Source organism: Lucilia cuprina, chromosome 3 (assembly GCF_022045245.1).
Source record: "Lucilia cuprina isolate Lc7/37 chromosome 3, ASM2204524v1, whole genome shotgun sequence".
Classification (NCBI taxonomy): domain Eukaryota; kingdom Metazoa; phylum Arthropoda; class Insecta; order Diptera; family Calliphoridae; genus Lucilia; species Lucilia cuprina.
The window spans coordinates 21,161,005-21,186,958 of record NC_060951.1 but is presented as its reverse complement, the minus strand read 5'-3'; the positions used below and the strand labels follow the sequence as shown (position 1 = coordinate 21,186,958).

The 25,954-nt window shown below is 27.4% G+C and overlaps 1 protein-coding gene across 3 annotated transcripts in view; it reads right to left on the bottom strand.

Moving 5' to 3' along the window:
* Positions 1-25,954, bottom strand: part of LOC111674981 — a 175,540-nt gene that overhangs the window by 109,891 nt on the left and 39,695 nt on the right. Inside the window, exon 2 of one of the 3 annotated variants that reach the window (XM_046945590.1) lies at positions 12,595-12,662. The exons of the other annotated variants lie outside the window; for them this stretch is intronic. The gene's annotated coding sequence lies outside the window, so the exon portion shown is untranslated. The remainder of the gene's footprint in view (positions 1-12,594; positions 12,663-25,954) is intronic. 3 annotated transcript variants of the gene reach the window in all.

Here is a 25,954-nt window from a genome sequence, read left to right as displayed (position 1 = left end):
ACCCCCTCCCAACCCGGCGAGCTAGACCTATTGCAAGCACGTGCTAAACGCAATGTTCACTGGTAACCGAAACGACAAGCAGTAGTCAAACAAACTCGACCATTACAGCCTACAAAAGTTTATAAAGCATATTCTGCGTTCTTATTAAATTCTATGGCATTTTAGCCATGTCCTTCCGTCTGTCGAAAAGACGATAGAGTACGAACGGAAAGAGCTAGAGGGTTCAAATTATTTTTTATTGAAAAAGGACAATATTAGCCCCATAAAAATGGCCCCTTTAAAAAAAAACGATGAAATTTGTCACAAATAAAATTGGTATATAAAATCTCTCTACCAAATTTTTGAGGATCGGACCATTATTGACCCTACCCCATATAATGTACGTTTCAAAAAATGTCTAACGCATAATGACTAACTACATAAAGAAGTTTCATACAAATCAAAATCTCTCTAGCAACTTTTATAAGGAGTGATCTATAAATTTGAAAGAGCTCTGTCAATAATTGACTTAAGTCCTATTCTAAATATTACTCTGATGTTTATAGAGGAACATTTCATGGTGAGTATATAAAATTCGGCATAGTCAAATAGATTACTCTTACTTGTTAATAATACTGCAGTATTTTTGGTTTGTTTAATGAATGTAAATTACGTTAACATCCGGTGCAGATGCAAAATTTAGACGAAAGAAGATTTGTTCATTTCAAAACTACTCTGGCAGCATCATCCCGCTGCCGAAAACAGTTTTATATGTATTACTTGCATTGAAGTTGTAGATGAAAACTGCTGCAGTTCTACTATAATTAAGTATGTATGTGTTGTTCAAATTTAACATTAGAAATAATTTAACATTTTTTATAAAGTTTGATAGTTTTTGTTTTTATTTTCTATTATTATTTTCATTAATTCATCTTCATCATCACAAAGTGTAGAATTATGAATGTGTATGAATACAAATTTGTGGGAATATGTTGTTTGTTTGTTAGCAGTTATTACACGAGAGTGAGAGTGTGTGTTTTTCACATTATTCATTTATGTTTGTATCGTATGAATATTTATAATGAAATGGAAAATACATTTTCTGTTGTTATTTTCACAGAATATGTACAAAATAGGGGAACATTAAAAGTAACTTAACACACAAACACACATTCGCACACAAATGCACTTTCTAATAAACATTAATATATAATTGTTATTCAACATCTTACTTATGCAGACGTTTACTGGTACACTGGCGAAAATATGTAGATATTTGATAAAAATTTTTGTAGAAAATTAACATTTGCAAACCATCATTGATTGACTCCTTTCCCAAACAATAAAAAACTTGCTAAAAAACAATAGAGAAAAAAACCAAAAATCTTCTTTATCTCCATCTCGGAAATAGCAGTCTTCTTAATATTAAAAAAAATACTTTTTTCTGTGTACTTATTTAATAGTTAGATAAAAATCTAAAATTGCTTTAAAATTACATAACAGAAGCAGAAAGAGAAATTTACAGGAAACGTTTTTATATTAAAAATATTCCCGTTTCTACTCTTTTTATATTCATTCAAACATTAATAACTTAGATTTGAATAAACAATGGAAATTTCATTTTCAAACTAATTTTTTCATATCAAATAGAACCATAGTTAGAATTTCGAGGAAGAAATCATCAGACCAGATTCGTATTCTGTGTGAGCAAATGATTTGTTCTTAAAACAATACAAACGTTTAACTACCTATTTGTAAGAAGTTATTTGTAAGCGAGCGTGGTAAGTATTTGCTTCCAATATCATCACCATGTTAAAATGCTTATGAAAGAGATAAAAAGAAACTCTTTTAGTTATTTAACTCATTACTTTTCTATGTATGTTTTTGCTGAGCACGTTTGATGGCATTTTTATCATCTTTTTTTTTAAACTATAGAGAAAGAAATGTTTATAAAATATACTATTTGAAAAAATATATTGCTACTTACTGTTAATGTCAGGAACTATACTTTATATAATCACAAATATGCATAACATTTAAGATTTAACAAATTCCTTAAAAAATATATTATTTTAAGAATTTCTTATAATTTTCCTTAATTAAATTTCTTCGCAAAAACCTTAAGTTAAATACATTTCATTTGTGAAATCTTTGAATTTGCAGTAATCAAATATACTATTGCATATTTTTTTATTTCAGGAATTTTATATAATTTCTATAACAACTCACAAACTGTTCAACTTTATTTCTTCTCAAAAAAACATTATTCCTGCAGCGGAAATTCTGCTTCTGATTAATGCAAAGTAATAATAATTTAATGCAATTTCTTTATAGATTTCAATAGTTAAAGTTTTGTTATATTTTATTTAATTAAAATATAATTTATTAAAGAGAAAATTATAAAGAAGCATTTAGTTAAAAGAAACATTAAAGTCTTTCTCTGTTATTGTGCTTTTCTTTTGTTAATATTTAATTTTTGTTTTAATATCTTTTATATTTTCCAAAAATATACTAAATTATATTTTTTTACATAAAACAAGTAGTTAAATATCTCAAGGCTACCTAAAATATGTATCTTAACATGCCACTTAGATTCAAACATACATGCATTTATACATACATATATGTATACATGTTTACCTACAGAATATACATATGCATGAGTTTAGTTAAAAAACATAATTGTTTTTTACTCCAACATTTTTAGATCTTTAGAGACACATAAAGTTCAAATGTATCTGGCACTTCAACTTCAACTGGATACTTGAAAATGAATTTTCATTATTTCCTTCATTTGTATCTATCTCGTTGTTTAGACTGTATAACTTTTTGTCAGTCTGTATGTCGCAATGTCTATCCAACTACACATTGCTTCATCTAGCAAAGAATGACTCGTTGCCTGAGTGCCTTCCGATCTTAAAAATAATGGCACACATATGCGCCTGCCTCCCATCCTTTTAGGCTTGTCATATTTATGCATAATCTTTGTATCTGACACTTTTAAAGCTTCATATATAAATAGCAAAAAAAAAAAAATACGAGAAAAACAACGAAAATTATAAATACAAAAGGCCCCTGAACTTCAAAGAAAAAAATATTAAAATCATAGAGAAAAATTTACTGCCACTAGAATAAACAGTAGAAAAGTCAACATACAAAGTTATGGCCCAAACAGTTCACAACAAAGTGATATGGAAGAAGTATTTAATTAGACAATTGTTTTTCATTTAAGATTTTAGAAAGAAATGGAATGAATGATTGCTTTGAAAAATTATTGTGGGTTTATTAAACATTTTCTACCAAAGTCAGGGAAAAATCTCATTATTATTTAAATTCGTATTATTAGATTGCTAGAAGGCAACGATTTGTTATACCCTACACCACTATAGTGGGGAGGGTATTATACGTTTGCGCTGATGTTTGTAACATACAAAAATATTGGTCCAATACCCACCTTAAAGTATACCGATCGATTCAGAATCATTTTTTGAGTCGATTAAGACATGTCCGTCCGTCTGTCCGGCTGGCTGGCTGGCTGGCTGGCTGTCCATGTAAACCTTGTGCGCAAGCTACAGGCCGCAATTTTCAAGATAATTTGATGAAATTTGGACCAATCATGTTTTTTGGCACAAGGACGAAGCCTACTGAAAATGGTTGAAATCGGTCCATTATTTCACCTAGCCCCCATACAACCGTACCTCCCGATTTGAATGCTATAATTACGTCAAATATTCTTCTATCTCTCTAAAAATTGGCACAAATAAGTTTTATATAAGTATAAATGATACTGCAGATTTTCGTAAGGATCGGCCTATATTTGACCCTAGCCCCCATACAAACCCCCCTTCAAAAAATGACTTAAACGTCTAAAATTGACTTGTAACCATTTGTATCGCAATGAAACTCAACAAAACTAACTGTTATTTAGAAATATATCCTTTTCCCAAATTTACCGAGGATCGGCCCATATTTGACCTATATAAAGCCTCATTTAGAAATTTTAGTTTTTTATATATTGTAATTCTGCAATGACATTTGCTAGACTCTTCTCTAAATTACCCCATTTAGATCGAACTGATTTGTTTAAAAACTACCAGTATAACGATGAAATTCTAAATAAATAAGTCTTATGCAAACGTAAATCTCTTAACCAAACTTTATGCGGATCGGTCAGTAATTGACCCTAGCCCCCCCCTATAAGATCCCAGAAAATGTTTTTAACGCTCATTACTGGCTCAGAAGTGTGAGTATAGCGATGAAATTCGATGTAATCAAGTTTTGTATGAGCCAAAATCTCTTTACAAACTTTTGTGAGGATCGGTCCATATATAAGAATCGACATGGTCGAATATAACAGTCTAATTTGTTTCTTTAGTCAAATAATGCACACTATCTTAAATATATATGTATGTATATACTACAATAAATAAAAACATATGCACATATTAACGTCTAAAACATCATGTTAACACACTTTACATATAAATATATAGTAGATATGTCGCTGATGTCGTTGTTGTTGGTTTGTTAACTTTACAAGTTCTATGAGCTGATGCTCCTGCCCATCAACATATGAATTTACTACTATAGTAGTTTTTGCCTGTACTTCACAGTCATTTTGTAGTCTAGCAAATCTCTAGGTGTACCTTTCTCCTGCATAAAGTTTCTTTCCAAAAGAGAAAAAATTTTGTGAGATTTTTTTCGCAAAAAAAAAAAAGAAACAAAAACTTAAAAATATTTTGAAAGTTTAATAACTCACCCACACATTTAAGGTACAACAACCACAATCGTATTTTATTTATTACAACAATGACGCCGGTTGACTCATTTGTTTTTTTTCTCGTTTTTGTGGCAGTAAATAGTGCTTTTCAACAAAAAAATTTTGTTTGTTAAACAAAGTAACAAAAACTATTCAAACAAAAAACCTCTGAACTCAAGTGTAGGTACATACACAAAAAAATGGCAAAAAATCGTGACTGCCCTGGAGGTTGGCGAAAACTAAATTTTCAAACCGTAATAACGGTTTTGTGTATTTGAAAAAAAGGTGTACGTTCTTATGTAGAAATAAACGAACGTTTTGCAGTCAACGTTCAACCCAACATTCAAAATGAAGGTTTTAACAGTTTTTGAAAAAGTGTTTTCTTGTTATGTTTTAATCTGGCTTTTAAATGGTCAGATTGTAGAGAAACTTTGATATTTTGACCGCAAATTTTTACTTGTCTTTTGTTCATTCTTTCATTACATAGATAATTAAACTGTGTCAAAAATTAGCAATTGTTTTGTAGTTATTTGAATACTTTTACGAATATTATTCGTTAAAAATACTTTTGTGCGCTGTACTTAAAGTTTCCTAAGCCTTTACTATTATAAATAGATTTTAAGTTAGATTCCATACAGAAAAGTAAACTGTTATACAAAAGTCAAAATGTTTATTAAATTTGCAGTTTTACAGCTTATTTTTTAGCAAAAACAACTATTATTCTAAACACGTTCTATAGAATTATCTATTACAGATAATATTCCTTTAAATGTTTACTGAAGTACAGGAAATTTAAGTTGAATAAACAGTTATATAGAATATTTTTCCTGAAAAAACTATTAATTCTTTAGAAATAACTATAAAACATAATATAATAAATCATTTCTATAATAAAACTATTCTACAGAAAAGTTGCTATAAAAAGAACTGTTATACAAAACATTTTCTATGGCATATCTATTTTACCAAAAAATAAATATTTCTATAAAAAACATTTATAAAGAAATGTTTCTATAAAAAGATGGGTTTTCTATGGCATTATTATACTACCCAGCAAAATCTTGGTAATGACTTGCAAATTCTAACCACCTATTAACACGTTGACGTAAATGACGTCTATAAACGTCGATCACGATCGAACGCTAGTAGATACAAATGGCATCTATAGCCGTCATATAGTGTCATTTTTTAATACTTGATTTTCACAAAAATTAAGTGTGCATCTGGGTAAAATGAACATTTTTTAAGTGAGCGTTAACGAGGTCACATACTTTTTTATGACTGCTACATATTGTTTTGAATACATAAAAGTACTTTAATAATGTCTTATTAATAATGTGTTATGTAAATACCTTCTAACTCATTAGTCAACTTCTGCGAGATGATATAGAACTGTATACTTTTTTCACACAATTTACATTGACAGTTTTGCTAATTGTGAAATGTAATTGCTTCCAATGACAGCACCATGTTAAAATAAAACTATTTTAATTGCTATTGTGTATGAAAATTTTAGCATTTTAACCCGCTATCGGGTAATAAAAGTTTATTGTGGTTATGTACATAACATTTTCTAGAATAAAACTGTTAAGTAGAAAATTTTGTAAAAATAAAAGTTATACAGAATACTTTTATTTGATATACTTTTATACAGAATATTTTATATAGTTTATCACTTATACAAAATATTTTGAACGATAAAACTTTTGTAGAGTATATTTTCTCTAAAAATATAAAATTTTTTCAAGTTAACTATTGTTCACCCTTCTAAAATGACCATTTCCTTAACAAAAGTTTAAAGGAATTTTTTGCCATTTGTTGAATTAAAGATGTCATTAATGAAATTAAATGCCTATAATGTATTTTAATTATTTAAATGAAATCAAGATGATATGAAAACTTATGTATGTATATACTTATACACATTCATTCACACGTGTGTCAAATTTAAAACCAAGTAAAAACTTGTACATAAACAACAACATACTTTTTAAATACTACATAGCGTCCGCTTTCCTTGAAACTACTCCTATAAAGATTTACGTATAATTAAATACCAAAGTATATATTTGACGTTTTGCTATTTCAGTTAAAAATGCATATAAGTAGTTCAAAAGTAGTTTAAATTGTTTTAACTTATCACTTTTTTGCTGGGTACATACATACATACATACATAATTATAATAATAACAATATTTTTTTGAATTTTTTTGCACATTAAAATTGTTATTTTCGGAAATGTATTTGTGATTAAATATGAGCACGAAAAGAATGTATGTATGTCAATTTATCTTATGAATACAATAATGAATAACTAAATGAACGAATAAATATATAAATAAATGAAATGAATTGGAATACTATGAATGACTTTTGAAATTAAAACTGAAACAAATATAAATACAAAAACACAAAAAAAATCATGAACATACAATTAATAGCGATGGTGCACAAGTGTCATGTTGTATTAATTACAAACATAAATTGCAGATTGAATTTAAATGGATTTCCGTTAAACGTTTCATCTATTAAACTTTTAATGAAAATTAAAATACAAACAACAAAAACACATAATAAATTATATAAATTAAAAACAAAAACACTTCACTAAAACATCATCATCTGCATGTCATGTATTTAAGTTTAAATATAAACTACGAACAGCTGATATGTAGATGTTTGTATGCTTTGTAAGCATCAATAGAACGTCGGACCGTTGAGTATTTGTATAGATGGAAAAACTCCTCTTATATGTCACGTACTACACCATTAAAATCTCCCCAAAAATCTTAATCTTCAATTAAATTTAAAAACAAAAATGCAGGAGAAAAAATATTACAACGGAAATAAAGGAAAATAAATATCGAAACGATTTTTTAGTCTTTCGCTGTTTATAATGTTCGTTATAGTGTTAGTATTTAAATGAGATTAACGTCAACAACAGCCACATTACCAGAAAATCTACATCAATTTTGGAACAATGAACTGTAAAGCTAAAGTATGCATCATCCAACCATCCTTTTATACTGCCTATAATCCGTCCTTCCATTTGACACTCTTTATTCATTGAATGTGTTTTAAAAATTTTTACACGTTTATGTTAAACGCTGTAAAATGTATTTATTTTTTCAAAAGAAAAAAATATTAAACGGATTGATTGGCTTTAATATTTTGTTGTGAATTTAAACTGCAAAATGTTCAACAAAAAAGGAAGAATGAACATAAAATTGACAGTATGTATTGAAAAGAGAGTTAAATGTTTGAGCAAAATTCTTTAAATATTTCGTATGCTTGTCAAAAATGTCACAACAATTTGACCTCAATTAAAAAGGATTTTTTAAACTCTTTTTTTTTGGCAAATAGGTCGCTATTGAAAACGTGACTTTTAAATGGCGCTTGTAAATTTAGTTTAGCGCAAAATTTAATTTTACATTAAAAATACTACAATATATATTAAAGTGAATTATTGCATGACTCCCTTCAGCAAGGCAGAGTCACGTAAATTCTTAAGTCACGCTATCATCTCCAACAAAACTTAACACTAGCTAATTCCTAAAATCAAAGTTCAGCCAGAAACATAAGCCAACAGCAGGTGTGGTAAAAGAAAGATACAAACTGTGTGGATTGATTTTGATGTCTCATGGTAATAAAACTTTGTTTGAACACACGACTAAGAACACACACACTCACAAGGAAAATAACAATAAAAAATAAATAAAAGTTTACTTGTATAATGATTTCCATAAAATTTACTAGTGTATTAAAATGAAAATCATCACCACCATCATCAGAAACACGGTCTTGCTGGCATGATTTGACATGAAATATGAGCTCAACAAAACTAAAGTAAGAACAAATATTCTGTTGCATTTTCAAAGTCAAGTGCTGAAAAAGGAGCACATCCGCCTGTAAGGGAATTAGAGAAGGAAATCTGAGAAGATTTCAGTGACGATGTTGACTTTGATTATACTTAATGTGAGAGTATGAGTCAACAAAAAAAGAAAACATAAATAAATAATAAATAAATGTTCGTTTATTTGGTTTTTATGGGAAAATAATCACAAAGTATACACAGAGAATAAAAATATATGGTTTCAAATGATTGCATTAATCATACAAAAATAGTCAATGGTCAAGACAATTATATTTTCAATACTCGTAAAAGTATTATGTGTTATATTCACAAAATGACTACAAATACCATATCACCAATCAATATCATACGAAAAAAATTTTTGTTTGTCACAATTATTTTTATAATCAAATCTAGCATATGTTCGTAACAATCAAATAATAGAAACACATTTCAAATTTTTTTGAAACAACTATAATGTGATCATGGTATTTATTTTAAAATATTTTCATTACATTGGTCCTGTATTATTATTTCTCGAGGTGTATAGAAGAGTAAGAGTATAAGAGAAATTATGGCAAATAAGAAAGTATAAAATTAAATATAAAGAAGTACATTAAAAACCTATAAAAATGTCAATTTAAGCCTGACAAGAGATCGAGAACAATACGAATAATAGAATATAAAAATGTGACAATTGAATTCTTTTGTTTCTTTTTTTTTTCCTTTATTTAAATTGATTGACTAGAAAACTACAGCCGTAAGATGAAGCTGAATAAATATTTATTGAATACTAAAGTGTTTAATAGATGTAGTTTAAAAATGTATGTCTGTATGTGTGTACGTAAAAAGCTTTAAATTACAATTATTTTATTTTTAAATTTCAATTAAGCACAAACATGTCCACAAACAAAATAATTAACTTCAATTGAAGAGCTTCTTGTGGTGATGACATATACATTTTTACTAACTAATGCTGCTCTTAAACCTTCCAATAAATTGCAAATCAATTGAAATTTTTAATTGAATGTTCTATGCAGATATCAGATACTCGTATACATATTTTAAAATTCTTTTGAAAAACATAAATAAAAACAAATTATAATAAAGAATTCCATTTAAACTAAAAGAAATTAAATATTTTATTGTTATTGGTTTGTATTTAAACGCAATTTACAAAATGGTGTTCCCGTTGTTACCGAAATTAAGTTTGTTTGTAGATTTTTTGTTAGATCAGTAATTAATTAAATATTATTTAAATTTTTGCAATTAATACATGTTACTAACGAAATTTCATTCATAAAGAAATTGAAAAATTTAAAAAATGTATCATACATACACCGAAGGCAATTGTACATACTACATCCCAGCAAAACCGTAAAATGAAAAGTAAACGTTTAAAATACTAACATTTACTTATACAAAAGAATTTTAAATCATTATTAACACGGTGATGTCACTAGAGGCAAATACTTACTATCATCGCCTACAAATAAGGAGTAAAGTAAGTTGTTTTTGAGAAAAAATACCATAATACGTACATCCATTACTTTTCACAAACAACTTTTATTTTTTAGTTATACGTAAGTCATTACTAGACTTCCACCAAATAATATAAGAGGTATGTAGTATTTATTGAAAAGTAAGTTGTTGAGTAAGTACAAACCATTACCATAGTTTTTGATTAATTTAACAAATTCACAAAGTAGTCAATAGATTGAACACTAAGTTAACCAACGGACTGATCACTAGATTACAAGCCATTTCCATGTTAATAAATTAATCATAAAATTACTTTCCCATACTATTCATAGATCACTTAATAAACTAGTTCACAGATCAATCAATACAATAGTCCACAAACTTAATTTCGTTTTAGAGCAAGGCACAAAATGAATTCGAATCCAATGGCCTAGTATGTATGTATATTGTTATTGAAAATATAATATTTTTTTCTTTCCTTTAAATATTTTGTTTAAATAAAAACATACATACGAATACATATGTATGTATATTTGGTTACAGTTTTATTTGTAAATAATTAATTGAAACTGTAGCATTGTATTTATTTAAATTGTATTTAAATTGTAGCATTGTATTTATTTAAATAAAATGTTTTTGATAACTAATGAGCATTGTCATCATCATGTGCATGAATGACATTATTAAATACATAATGAAAAAGTCGACCAAACAACAAAACATGTCAAATTTTGTTTATGTATTCGTATGTTTGTTTGTAATATTATCATTATCATTAGTTGTTCTTGTTATTATTATCAATATATGAACATTATTTTAGTTAGTTTGTGGCATTAAAATGTGTAATTAAAAATTAAGGTCACATGCATACATTAGAATCATATTTATGTACATAAATATTTATAAACAAATTTAATATGTATAAAATGGACAATAATGAACAGTTTTTTTCTGTGTACGTATTTATTTCAGTTGGTTGGTGAAAACATCAATCTCAAATTTCTAAAAGTTTCTAATTAATTTTTGACAACATTAGAACAAAGACAAATAATATAATGAATTTAATTTTATAATAAAATGTCTTTTAAACATTAAAATTCTATTCAATACGATTTACTTTAGGAAGTAAAAAATTGCGATACACTATAATTTTCTCAGGGTTACTACGATTAATAGGGAAAGGATGCAAATTACTTGTGTAGAAGAGCTCAGCAGGCTCTGAATACTGCATGAGATGGGCTCAACAGAGAGGCCTCAATGTTAACCCGGCGAAAACATAAATCTGTCTTTTCACAAGAAAGACAAACTTGTCTATGTTTACTACATTTATGATTCTTGACCGGAAATTTAAATGTAGACATCACATAGAGGATATGATCAACAATTAAATACGGCATGAAATGTGGGCTTTATAAAGGGTAATTGGGAAAATTATACCTTATGATTTTTCTTTTAGCTACATTAGTTCGTCATCCATGCAGCTTATATATAAGTGGTGCAATAAATAGTAAAGTAATCATGGCTTTAAAAACTTGCTATTTATTCCACCTATCGAAATATATTTAGGATATTAAGCTGCACTTAAAACTGAATGGATGTAGGCGAACTGGTCAAAGTTGGTTATGGGATACGTCATCATTGTAAAGTAGACTTATCGAAAAGCTATACATATTTATTCATGGACGCTGATCCCAGTCTTGTTAAGGCGCAACATTAGAGAAAATTACAGTATTAATCCGTTGGGGGACAAAATAGGCCTGGGGTCCAAAATTGAAGATCAGAAACAGAAACATTTATCTTATCACAACACAAGCTTTCAGACAGAAGAACGAGCTATAACGGTATAAGTAAATTGGGTTAGAATAAATTAGAATAAATTTGGCTTCACCATATTAACCGACAGCCATATCAGATGACACTAATGCTGTATTGGATTGTAAAAAACCCTAACCGAATACTCTCCCAGAGGTAAGGTTTACATCACATGGGTACAAGGCCTCTCGGGCGTAGTCGGCATCAAAAGAGCTAATAGTTTTTGTATACATTTTCATAATATAAACAAAAAATTATATTACAAAAGGTTTTTTTACTTTTGTAGAATTAGAAAACGGTTACGTAATAGCGATTTTTTTCATAAAGTTAAGAATGGATTATTTCCAGTTAATGAAATCGGGTCGTATGGCTTTTTTAATTTTTTTTAAATAAGTCGCCTTCGATCGGGAATATATGCATTACTATTTAAACACAACAGAAAAAATGAATACAGCTGTTTTCAGCTTTTCCTGTTTTTGCTTTATGCTAATCTCGACAACGAAAAAATATATATTATAAAACTCTTAATATTATTTTGTCATAAGGATGGAATTCATTTTAATTGTTCATAAGAATTTTGGTACGTAAAGTGTGCTCGTGTAAAGTGGACTTAAGTAGTATTTTTAAGCAAACAGCTTAAATATAATTTGGAACAAAATATTTTTTATAAATATAGAATAATTTATAAATATGTATGCATTTTACTTACTTTCTGACTGATGGAAACACTTCAACTGTGTTTAAAAATTTATATTATTTTCTTAAGTTTATACACACCTGAAATTAAAGAGAAAAAATTTTAAAATTTAATACAGAAAATATAAATGTTATTTTTGTTACTTATAAAGTTACAAAACAATTATTAAAATGTATGAGTATTTTTACATACATATATAAATTTTAATAAATGTTTTATGAATTATTGAAATTGTTACTTTTCAAAGCAACAAAAAAACAAATTAAGGTTGATTTTGTGAAAAAATATAACAAACAGAAAATATTGAAAAAATTAAAGAAATAAAAAATGTAAATAAATTTATAACAATCATGCCAACACAGCAGGTGAAGTCTAATGAAAAAAAGGTTTGTTTTGTTGTGGATTCATTTTATTTTTTTTTAGTTTTTTTTTTTTCTTAATATTTTATGACAATAACAAGAAAAATATTTAATAAACTGTAAAATGAAATAAAATAGAAAAATAAAGCAAAAAAATTAATAAATTTACAATACAAACGAAACAAGTAAGAGTTCTATATTCGGCTGTGCCGAATCTTATATACCCTTCACCATGATGTGTTTAAAGCCTTTTGTACCTTTTGAAGAAATAATTACATAATTACATGTTTCTAGGTTTAATATCGTAGAAATTGCAAAAAGTACCTTTTGAAAAACGAAAAAGTACCAAAAAGTACCCTTGTATGGGTCCTCACTTAATCCGGGCCATACATACTTAATTACATGTTTCTAGGTTCAATATTGTAGAAATTGCAAAAAGTACCTTTTGAAGAACGAAAAAGGACCAAAAAGTCCCCTTTTATGGGTCCTCACTTAATCCGGGCCATACATACTTAATTACATGTTTCTAGGTTCAATATTGTAGAAATTGCAAAAAGTACCTTTTGAACAACGAAAAAATACCAAAAAGTCCCCTTTTATGGGTCCTCACTTAATCCGGGCCATACATACTTAATTACATGTTTCTAGGTTCAATATTGTAGAAATTGCAAAAAGTACCTTTTGAAAAACGAAAAAGTACCAAAAAGTCCCCTTGTATGGGTCCTCACTTTATCCGGGCCATACATACTTAATAACATGTTTCTAGGTTCAATAATGTAGAAATTGCAAAAAGTACCTTTTGAACAACGAAAAAGTCCCCTTTTAATTACATGTTTCACACTTAATTACATGTTTCTAGGTTCAATATTGTAGAAATTGCAAAAAGTACCTTTTGAAAAACGAAAAAGTACCAAAAACTCCCCTTGTTTGGGTCCTCACTTAATCCGGGCCATGCATACTTAATTTCATGTTTCTAGGTTCAATATTATAGAAATTTCAAAAAATACCTTTTGAAGAACGAAAAAGTACCAGAAAGTCCCCTTTTATAGGTTCTCACTTAATCCAGGCTCTACATACTTAATTTCATATTTCTAGCCAATAACAAAACATTAGTGCTGCTCTCGCTCTGCTACTCTTGCTCTGCTTTGCTTTTATAAACAAATTACAATAACAATATTTACCGTATTGTTATGTATTTTGTTTTTGTTTTTTGCAGTTTCTGTGTGAGCATGAATAAAAAATCTAAATTTTATATGAAATTTTCAGAGGTTGTCTCGGTTTTTTGCTCATATCTCCGTTATTTATGGACCGATTTTGCTGATTTTAAATAGCGTTCTTGCCGGTCGTATGTCTGATAGAATTATGGAAGATTCGGATCTCGCAGATATCTAGGGTCTTCTAAAAACTGATTTCAACAAACATACAGACAGACAGACAGACGGACAGACAGACAGACAGACAGACGGACATGGCTTAATCATCTCCGCTACCTATAAGGATCCAGAATATATATACTTTATAGGGTCGGAAAATTATATTATAGAAATTACAAACGGAATGACAAACTTATATATACCCTTCTCACGAAGGTGAAGGGTATAAAAAGGATGTTTAAATTCTCAGAATATACAATTTTGTAAAGTACTTATATATGTATATACATATACTTTGTTTATAGCTATGTATGTCATATTAAATAAGCATATAGCATATATGTTTTTACACTGTGATAATATGCTAAACATAATTAAGTGAATATATGGTATTAAAAGTTTGAAAAAGCATTTTTTAATATTAAAATTTATTAATCAAAAAACATATCCTAATATTAAATAATAATCATTATAACTAAAACCAATTTAGGCTATTTTATGTTATTGCCACATCACATTTTGCATTTGACCACAAAGCAGAAATAAAATAAAATGAAACAATTTTATTCCGCTTGGTTGAATTTGTTGAAATTTTTAATACAACATTGTATATAGAAAATAAATTTTATATATTTAGATTTTTTTAAATTATAAATCTGTATTATTTCCAATTGTATGTTTGAAATTAAAAAAAAAAATCACACCAATTTCAGAACTTTTTAAATGTGTGTTTCGTTACACGCGGAGAAAAAACATGGTTGTGGAAGCCATGTTCTAAGAGCAACATATTATGGTTAAAATTATGATTGTAGTCTGAACATCATAATATTGCTTTACATGATTACATTATGACCTTGCATTTTCATAAATTATTATGTTTCAGGGAATTATACTCAAATTTATAATAGCAATGAACATGAAAATGCTAACAGTAACTTAAATATTGCTTAAACCTAATTAAAAAAAAAAACAATTGTATGTTTTTAAGTAGTCATTAACATCTATGCCTTTATTCTGTATGGAGTATCGAAAATATTGAAAAATTAGACATTTGATACTGAATGAACTTGACCAATTTGGTTTCTCTGAATATGACTCAGAACGAAATAGAATGCTAATCTAATAAAAATTAAAATAGTCATATTATAACAAGTCTACTTATAAATGTTTTACAAAGTACATATTTTCATTTCGAGCGGTCGATCCAGTTATGGAACGTAATATACAGCATTTGAAATAATGATTAATTTTATACAACAAATCGTAGACCGTTATTACCCATTTTCATCAAATTGTTAACTTCAACTTCCTACTTTCAACAGACAGAGAGACATGGTTAGATCGATGTGTTACAAACGAAATGACAAAATCAATATATCCAATACTCTTTTTTTTAAGGGTGGCGAATCCATTTTGGTAACTAAGTATAAATATGTATGTTTATTTAAATAGGTTCCAATTTTATGAAACAAAATTAACTTGATTTGAAAATAAGTTAACTATGAGAATAACAAACAGGTAAAGGTATAAGTGGTGGTTTAGCTGAAAACACCACATCCCTAAAGGAATGTAAATATTTGGTTTGATAAACAAACAGTGGGTTGGTTAATATGTAGAATAGTTAGTTTCAAATATGCTTCACTGTGTAACTTAAAACTTAAGAACGTAAGTATTACGGATTTATTAACCACACAAGCGGATTCTAATTTACTTTATGCAAATTAACTCTTGTCACCCATCATTAGAAGCCACAATTATGTATTTGATTTAAAGTTCTCGGCAAAAAGTACAAGTTTCCTGCCATTAGAAATCACTCCAAAATTCAAAACAACACACAACCCTCATTAAAAGGTCATTCATTCATTATACCGTAGCAGAGAGAGAGAAAAAAACTAACAACAACACGTGTCCTTAAATTATAAAACCACTCGTATTTTAACATTTTCCCTTTTAATATAGAGTGAGTGAGCGTGTATGTCTGTCTGTCTTCCATTGTATTGTGTCATTTTCAAATAAATAATAATTTTTTATAAAAATTGAAAAGAATCCCGGTTAATTTAAATGAAAGTAAAAATGTTACAAAAAAAGGGTTTTAACTGTTTATTAACATGTAATTTTTCTTATTCATTTTTAAAACCAGTAATGGCATTAACAACAATCACAAAACAAACAGCAACAACAATAACTATAGACATAACAATGAAACTGAAATTTGGACATATGGATACCGGGACTTAAAACCTATTTAAACGAAAAACATACAAATTCTAAATTCATAGATAATAATCATGTAAATACATACACTTAAACTAAAAAGGGGGTAAATAATGATGTGGATTAAAAGCGTTTTAAGATTTTAGTAAAATACACAAATACAAATTGTCACTTGTAGGAAAAAAGCTTTTAACAGGGATTATTTTAAGGGGTTATTTTAGCAGCAATAACAACAAGAAAATCTACAGAAACGAAACACTCTATTTTAAGGATTTAAAAGATATAAAAAAGGCTTAATAAAGGTTCTGTTTAGATGGCTCATAATTTTCCTGCTAAATTGTTATTTTTTTCGGAATATGAAATATTTTTTAAAACAGCTTATTTTTTATTAATATTATTTGTAAAACATACTTACAGAGTAGTTTATTTTGAATTTTGAGACATAATTTCTCGTGCTATTTGTTTTGAATGTAAAATGATTTTATGTTGATTTATTTGCTTAAAATCAAGGGGAAGTTGTTTTGTTAAGTGGTCATTAAATTAACTAGAAATTTTTCAAGTATTGCACTTATTTATGTCATCATTTCGTAATGTACGCATTATTTATCAGTGTAGATTTTGACATTAAATCATAATATAGACTCTAGATATAGAAAAGGGGTAAAATAAGTTTTATTTCTTAATCTATTTCCAGCCAAATGTTTAATACTTTTTTATAAAGAAATAACGAAATTTAATCTTATTAAGTAAATGGGGATAAAACGGGGCAAATATAGTTTCTGGCTATAGAAAATTTTTAAATTTTCTAAGTAAGAACATAACTTAAGCACAATGAAAATAATCCAAGCATAGGTAAGGTCGATAGTAGGATTTATACTAAATCTAATTCGAAGAAATACACCTGGCCCACTATCGGACCTGTTGTGCGCTCCTTTTCATGAAAAAAAGTTTACTATATGTATTATTTTTCAATTGTCAGAAATTCTATTTTGTGAACGTAATATAATTTTCCAATCAGTTGATGATATTAAAATTAAACACCTGCTTGTTCCAGTTTGTCAGTTTTTCTGAGACAATATGGTTTATTACTTACAAGAAAGTAGTTTCGTAAAGACTTGAATTTGAAGCGATAAAAATAAAATGATTAATTTGAAAAATTAATAATTGTATTACTATACAATAAAGTGGTATTAATAGTTAACAATTTAATAATTTGTCACTCATACAAATGGAAATAACAAGATTTAATTTTTCTTTTTATTATATTTCCAAATGACTTGATTTATAGTCTGTAAATACAAAATGTTTTGGAGATTATTAAAAGCTTTTAAAAATTTTACTATAGTGCAAGTATTTGAAAGTGTCTATAAAATGACTTAACAAGGGTCTTCTGGGTCTTACGAATAAATAATTTAAACAAAACAAAACAAAAAAGTACAGAAAACAGCTTATTTTTGGTGCTATAAATTGATGATATAAAAGTGACTGTAAAAACTGGTGACACAAAGCAACCTCAAACTAATTTGCCAAGAGAAAGTGGTGTGTGATGAGTGTGTTCTTTACTGTCAAAATTATAACCGTTTAGCATGTTATTGTCCTGTATAAGACAGTCATACAAAAAGCTTATTTGTCATTTAACAAGAACTGTTTAGGAACTAAATTATTACTTGTCGTTCGTTTCCTTCAAATAAACAACACCCTGAAGTTCGGGATGTCAGTTCTAAAATTGGGTTAAATATAACCTAAATAAAAATATAACTAAAATGCATTTTAGAGTGATTACTTCCTTTATTAGTAAGGGACACTAAAGTGTAATCTAGGTAGATTTATTCAATGCTTAGAAAGACATACGTATATAGTACAACATTTAAGAGGGATACTCTTTGACTCTTTACAAAACAGCTGGGAAATAAAAAAATAAATCATAAATATAAAACTCTTACAAAAACATAAAATCATAAATGATGAAGAAAAAAATTTATTTTCATAAAAAACCAAAAATTAAATGAAACCCTGGGTTACAATTTGTTTCTTTTCACTTTTTTCTACCACCAACTAACAAAAGGAAAAAGGATATTGTTTGCCCCCCAAAAAAGATGACTAACTCAACTCTTTGAAAGCTGTAAAATCGAATATATTTTATGCAGGAAAATAAAAATGTTATGTTTCGGTTGTGCTGCTTCTCGTATGCCTGAAAGTTTGATGTTATTTTTATTTTAAAACTTATTAAATAAACTTTTATACATTTGTTAAATGTTTTTATGCATAATAAAATTGTTAAAAAGGGAAATTTTTCCTTTTTCTTCTTTTCTCTGCTCCATTTCATTCATATTTGTATGCTTTTCCTTCATTTGTAATCATTTTTCTTGGTAGCTGGGTTTGGGCTGACTTGGCTGCTGGCTCAAGTTGTATCCAATTATCTTATTATCTTTAGGTAACCACTTGAAACCATTTTAAAGGTTTTTCATTTCATTTATTTTTGTCTATTCCAGCAATAACTGTACTATTGCTTCTTAAGAAGCAACCACATCCCACTACTATAGTGGAGGTGGTGAGTCAGTGTGTATGTGTGTCTGAATATATTCCCTTAAGTAATATTTGGACCGCTATAAAAATATATATGTACTGAGTATAAGATGTATATTGCTTTTTATGATTTTTATATATTTTCTAGTTTTTTTTTTATTTTATTTTTCTGTATGTTTTCTGCTTTTTTTAAGAAAATATTTTATATTTCTTTTTTGTTATTGCTTTTGTTTTTGCAGCGGTTATTGTTGCTATTAGTGTTTTGGAGGACTAAAAAAAAGGCATCTCAAGGAGATGAAGCAACATGCTTCTGTTGTTGTATATATATTTTTTGTATTTATCCAAAACGATTTATGTTTCAATTTAATGAAAATTTAGATTTAATGAAAATTAAAATTTATACATGTTATAGTATAAAGTGTATGAAGGAAAATGAAAAGCATACATACAGAATATATAAGTGTATAGATAGGAGGGCTTAATACCTGCTGAATATTTTTTGGCGAATCCAGTCCAACAAAGTACTGAAGACTCATATTTCGTTTCTAATATTGTTACAAAAATAATAAATTCATATAAATAACTTCTTTCTTATCGCTTATATTTGGCGAAACTATATATAAACCCAGCAAAAATTCGGTAATGAATTGTGCTACATAACCACTTACATTTCAATGACTACTACTTATCGTCTGCATTACATTGATGTACTCTAGTAAGGTCTCTCTTTTAATATAATATAGAAATATTTTATTTTCGGCATTGTCATTTTGATTGCACATTTGATTTGCAAAGTCCCTGGTTTGTATTCTTCTTTGTTAAGAAATCGCCAGTATTTTTTTAACTTCCTATTTGTAAGCAAGCGTAGAAGTACTTGTCTTCAATGTCATCACTGTGTTTAAATAATGACTTAAAATGCTAATAAAGAAGTAGTGAAAAGAGATTTTATTAGCATTATAGCTTATTACTTTTCAATGTTTGTTTTCTTGGGAAAGACTAGGAAAATTCCAGTTTTTGATCCTTGTCTATTATGTCGTCAAAAAATGTTTTGTGGGTATTTTCTGTCGGTATGAATAAGGATAATACTGTTTAATAGCACCAAAAAATAAATAAAACAAGAAATTGTAAAGAAAAACTAGCTGAAAATAGGAAACCAATACCACTTCATATAAAGTCATAAATTTTGAACACCAGTTCATGGCAGGCAAAATAAAAATACTCCACATAGTTACGCCTCTTTTCGCTAGCTGATGATGATGTATGTTTCTCATATAACTACCATACCACTACTACATGCTTAACTCATACATACATACATATATGAACATTAGGGCGTTTTTTTTAACAAATTTTCCAAACTTAAAAAACACGATATATAGCCTACAACATTTCTATATCTAAAACTTATAGCAAAACAAGCAACTTTTTTGAAAAAAAATGTCATACAAAGTCTTCAGGTTTTTATGAAGTTTGTATAAGCCGTAGTTATAAGAACCCTCCCTTAATACACATATACTTTTTATTTTTAATGAACTAATAAATATTATATTTATTTAGCAGCCAAAGAAAATCATTAATATTTTCTTTTTAAATTTAATCCTTGAAACCACCACAAAGAGATACAAAAAAAATAATCAGTAAAAGACGAAATACTTAATTTCTTTTTCATGTGGTTTATATTTTTTTAAAGGAAAAGATTATTTTATTTAACACTTAATACATTCAAAATCACACCAAAAAATCATCTTTTTGAATTTTATCACAATTTTAATTAAATTTAATTTATAATGGTAAATAGCCACATTACAAATAAACTCTAAAATTAACTTGTTTCCCTTACAATTTTTTCCTAACATAATTGTAACATTTTTATGGAAAATTGTAAGGGTTTTTTAAAAGTAATTTAAAAAATTTAGTTCATACACAAAAGCGGTTAAATTTAAAAAAAAATATATATATAGTTCTTGCAAAATATATTTTCTGCAAATCAAATGAAACCACAAAAATATTTTTTTCTCTACTGGAAATTCATATAATTCAACATTTTAAGATAAAATTCATTTCCACCTTGAGAATTGACATCAGATTACTCTACTCAAGTGTAAAGAAAAAATAAATAAAATAAAACTGCATCAACCAAATGCCGCAATATCCAGCAGAGAAGCCATTGAAAAAATACAAAAAAATATATATACAAAATTAAACACATTATTACACAATTTTTATATTATTACATTTTATTGTAAAATTTATGTATTTCTTTTATTTTTTCCCAGTGATTTACTTGATTTAAAACCACAAATATACTCTGCATACTCTCCAACAAGTAAATTTTTAACTTTATTTATTTATTTTTTTTTTCGTTAAAATTTACATACAACACTTAATCACAATGACCTACATAATTATAAAATTATATTCTTATTTTACTTTATACACTTTAGTTTTCTGCTTCATTTTTATTTAATACACGAGTACGAGTATAAATTTTTGATTAAATAATTTTGCAGTGCTGCACCAGCTGAAAATTAATGCGCTTTTGCAAAAAATAAAAGAAAATCAAGCAAGAAATTTGCAAAAAAAAACAGAAGAAAAATAAAGTTTCGTGTTTTTCTTTCGAAACAAAATGAATGCAAATCGTAATGATTAATTGTAAATTAAGTAAGTATAAGTAAAGAAAGTACTATATATGTAGATTTTATGTATTTTTAAGAATGTTATACAAATTACAAAACAAACATACACTTACTCAAACATGCACACATACACACACACACAACGTAAGTGAATGTAGAGTAGAACGATCTGACACACTTTTCAAGTTTTCTTGCTCAAATAATTTCTTTACATTTCTTTAGCTTTTATTCACAATTTTTATTTAAAGTTTTGATATGTTTGTTGTTTTTTCACATATTTAATTTGAATAAATTAAATTTAATAAGATACGGAAATGCATACGACGCTAGTTGTAATAAAAAATACGTTATACTTACATTCACTTACAGATATAAAAATTTTTATGAATTCAAAAAATCCACACATTATAAAGAGAAGTGACATTGTAAATAATATATTCTTAAAAATATGTTCACAAGTGCTTTTGGGTGTAGGTCGTTAAATAACACAAGGTCGTATTAGTTAAACTAAAGTTTAGTAAAACTTGCTTAGAAACCAGGCAATTTTTCTAACTCGCTTAAGAGTCTAGGGAACTTTTCAAAAGAAAATGTTCTAAGGAACAAGTAAGATTTCTATATTCAGCTGTGCCGAATCTTATATACCCTTCACCAAGTATGTTTTAAAATACAGTTTTTATTTATCTTGTATCTCTGCACATATGTCAAACATAACATACACACAAACAAATATAAAATGTTGCAGAAAGAAATATTAACCGTTGCACTGTACTACCACCGTTAAACTGTATTACCACCCTCAAACAAATATGAGCTGTATTACCAACATATTACTGCTTTATCTCCTTGTTGTTGTTTTTATGCTTTTATTAATAATTTGTTGAGTAAATTTTCAGGGGTAATCTCAGATTTTTACCCATATCTCAGTTATTTATGGACCGATTTTGCTGAAACTTCTCGAAAGCATGTCCGACAGAATTATTGAAGATTTGGATCTCGAAGATATCAGAAAATTGATTTCAACAGACAGACAGACAGACAGACATACGGACAGAAAGACAGACAGACGGACATGGCTTAATCGACTCCGCTATCTATAAGGATCCAGAATACTTTATATATACTATATAGTATATATACTTTATAGGGTCGGAAAATTATATTTTAGAAATTACAAACGGAATGACGGTGAAGGGTATAAAAAACGATCTTCCATGTTCTCTGCGAATGCCCTGCTCTATCCGTATAAAGAAACCGTTTTCTTGTCAGTTAATTCATACTAACCTTGGTGAGATATCTGGATCTAAGCTTAATGATATCATGAGATTTCTCACTGCTAACGTTTACCAATCAAATTAAATAAACTTTTTGGTTGAAAAATTATTAAAAAATCAAATAATTTGGTGATTGAAATAATCAATGTTTACTCACAATGTTAAAACAATAGCATTAAGTATAAATAATAACTTAAGTCTCTATATGATAAAACAAAATACCAGAAACAAAATTTATATAAATATCCATAAAAATACCAAGATATGTTTGGTATAAAAATGATTACACCGCAAATGTGGGAAATTAAACCAGAGTATTTTAGTTGTTTTTATTATTTGAATACAAATGACAACAAATTACATTTAATTAAAGGTTAAAAAACAAAAAAAAAAATACATAACAATAACAACAAATGTGTACAAACACATACATATGTAGTTTTTTTTAATTTTAAACATAGTGCCTCTTAAATGAAAGTTTTCTTTAAGTGTTATTTAACAACAATAATAATGAATATTTAATTGAGTTATTTTAAGTGTGTTCAGTTTTTATAAAATTAAACTCTTTTTTATTTAATTTTTAAAAGTTTTTTTTTAAGTTAAAAGGATTTAATGACTTTTATTATGTTTCTTTTGGTGTGTAGCTACAATTGAAAAGTTAAAAATTAAATTTGTATTAATTATTCATAGAATAAACTTTTTAAACTTTTCATTACACAAAATACAAAAGAAATACAAACAGAACAGAAAACAACATCTGCCAAATGTCTCATTGTTTTCATCACCATTGTTTGTTACCAGTTCATATAAAACCAGGTATTTATAAATGTTAAAACATTTTGTAGTAAGTAGTTGTGGAATGTCCCAACAAAAACTTTTTTTAACGAATAAAACAAAAAGTAAAAAGATTTTATTTTTTAGAACATTAGGTAAAGAACAAATATTTAGGACCAGGAAGAAGAAATATTTTACAGTTAAAGTTGATTACGTCCATTAAAGCTGTATAAATGTCATCAAAGTTGTATTCCAAACATACTTTCATATATATTTCTTCATATAATTTTCAAATATAAAAATAATATATATATACATTATTTTATATATCATAATTGATATACCTAGTGTGCTTCGCTACCCTTAAAGTAACGTAATGAAAAGAACACTTTATATTTAGTATTCACTTTAGTATTAAAGTCATATTGAGATTATTTTTGTTAATGGCTTGGCTCATAAGCAAAACGCCAGGGTATCCCCCTTTGGTTTAGGGAAAATCTGCCAAGTCAATCTATATAATTTAAATGGTACTTTACTACTAAAAATTAAGAGTATAAATGGTCTGCATCAGGGCACAACTGTTTAGATTTTATAGTCTCATAAACAGTTGAGATTAAATGATCTTCCACAGGATATAAACATTCAAATAGTCTATGGACTTCATCAACAAAACATAACCTCACTTTTAGGTGATATTTCCTTTAAACCATTATACCAACAAACACAAGCCTAAACTCGTTTCATAAATAAGATGAGAGAGTTGTTCCCCAACTCAGACCTGAATTCATTTTAATATTATTATGTAAATGGGCATGGCATCTCTTCCAGCTTAAAATCCGAAAAAAACCTTCATAACATACCGCAACAAGAACACACTAATAAAGACAAATAGAATTCACACTCAGCCACCAAATGTTGACAATTAAATATACATACTTACATTTAAAGTGAAATGTATTGCTGACAGGTAACATACAGATTCAACATTGTGGGAGTGTATACATATTGTATGTATTTCAGAACATTAATAATTTTAGTAAAGCATGGAAAAGGGATCATCTATGACTTGATATGCACAAGTTAAGATTAAGGAGGTCTAGTTAACCGAATATTAATTATATATCTAAATGAAATCTTAATAACACTTGGCTAGAAACTATTCTGAGAATTGAAGAGAGACGAATCAAACTTTTTCAGAAAATACTATAAAATAAAGTAGAGTATTGTTAAAAATCTACCAACTAGTCTATAAAAACATGTTTACTTTTCAATAGAAAACTCCCTTACTGAACAAACATATTTTCTATGGAGAACTTGCTTACTGAGTTTCAAAAAAAAAAATATTGGACTCAACACTATACAAAAGTTAGCACAACATATCTAGGAATCAACTGCTTGAAGTGTCTTAAGTGTAAAGATTTATGTTGAATTTTTTTTATACAGTTTGGTTTAATGATTTATGAACCAAATGCTGCTGTAATTTTCACTGAAAAACTGTTACCGTGAGTGAAGTCTGCACATAAATATCCACTGTTACAGAGACATAAAATGCAGCAGCAAATATTTTATTAAAGCTTAACTTAAGTGCTACCAGTCATTAACTAAAAGAATGCTCTTTAGGAGAAATAAAAACTAAAATGATAAAAAAAGATTTAAATTTAACTTTATTAAAGTTTAAAAATTTAATATATGTAATAGAAAAATATAAAACACCTACAAATATAAGATGTATGTTAAAATAAAATACAATGTTATCAAGATTAATTTAGCCACCACACCAAAGAGAAATAATAATATTTCGAAAAGAAAAATACAAAACATATTATTTTATAAAAACAACACCTGACTTCCTGTGTTTAAAAGACAACATCATCATGTTGTAATGCTTCAGTTAAAGGTCAAGAACCATGACAGTTTGCTTTTCTTTTTTTTTTTGAAAACTGTTAAAATCAATTATTAATGTTGTTAACATTTAACAAAATACCAACAAAAAAACCAAACGACAACAAATAAAATCTACAAAAAATATTATATTAAAATAAATTTTAAAAACTTCAAATTGTCAAATGTCATTGTTCTTTGTTGATGTTTTTAAGTCGTTACAAATTTTTGACCTCACCATGGTTAGAGGTCTGAAGTTTCATGATGTTATGTGATGGTATAAAGAATTTTATTGTTATTGTTGGTGTTGTTACTCTGCTATTTATGAAGTTGTCGTG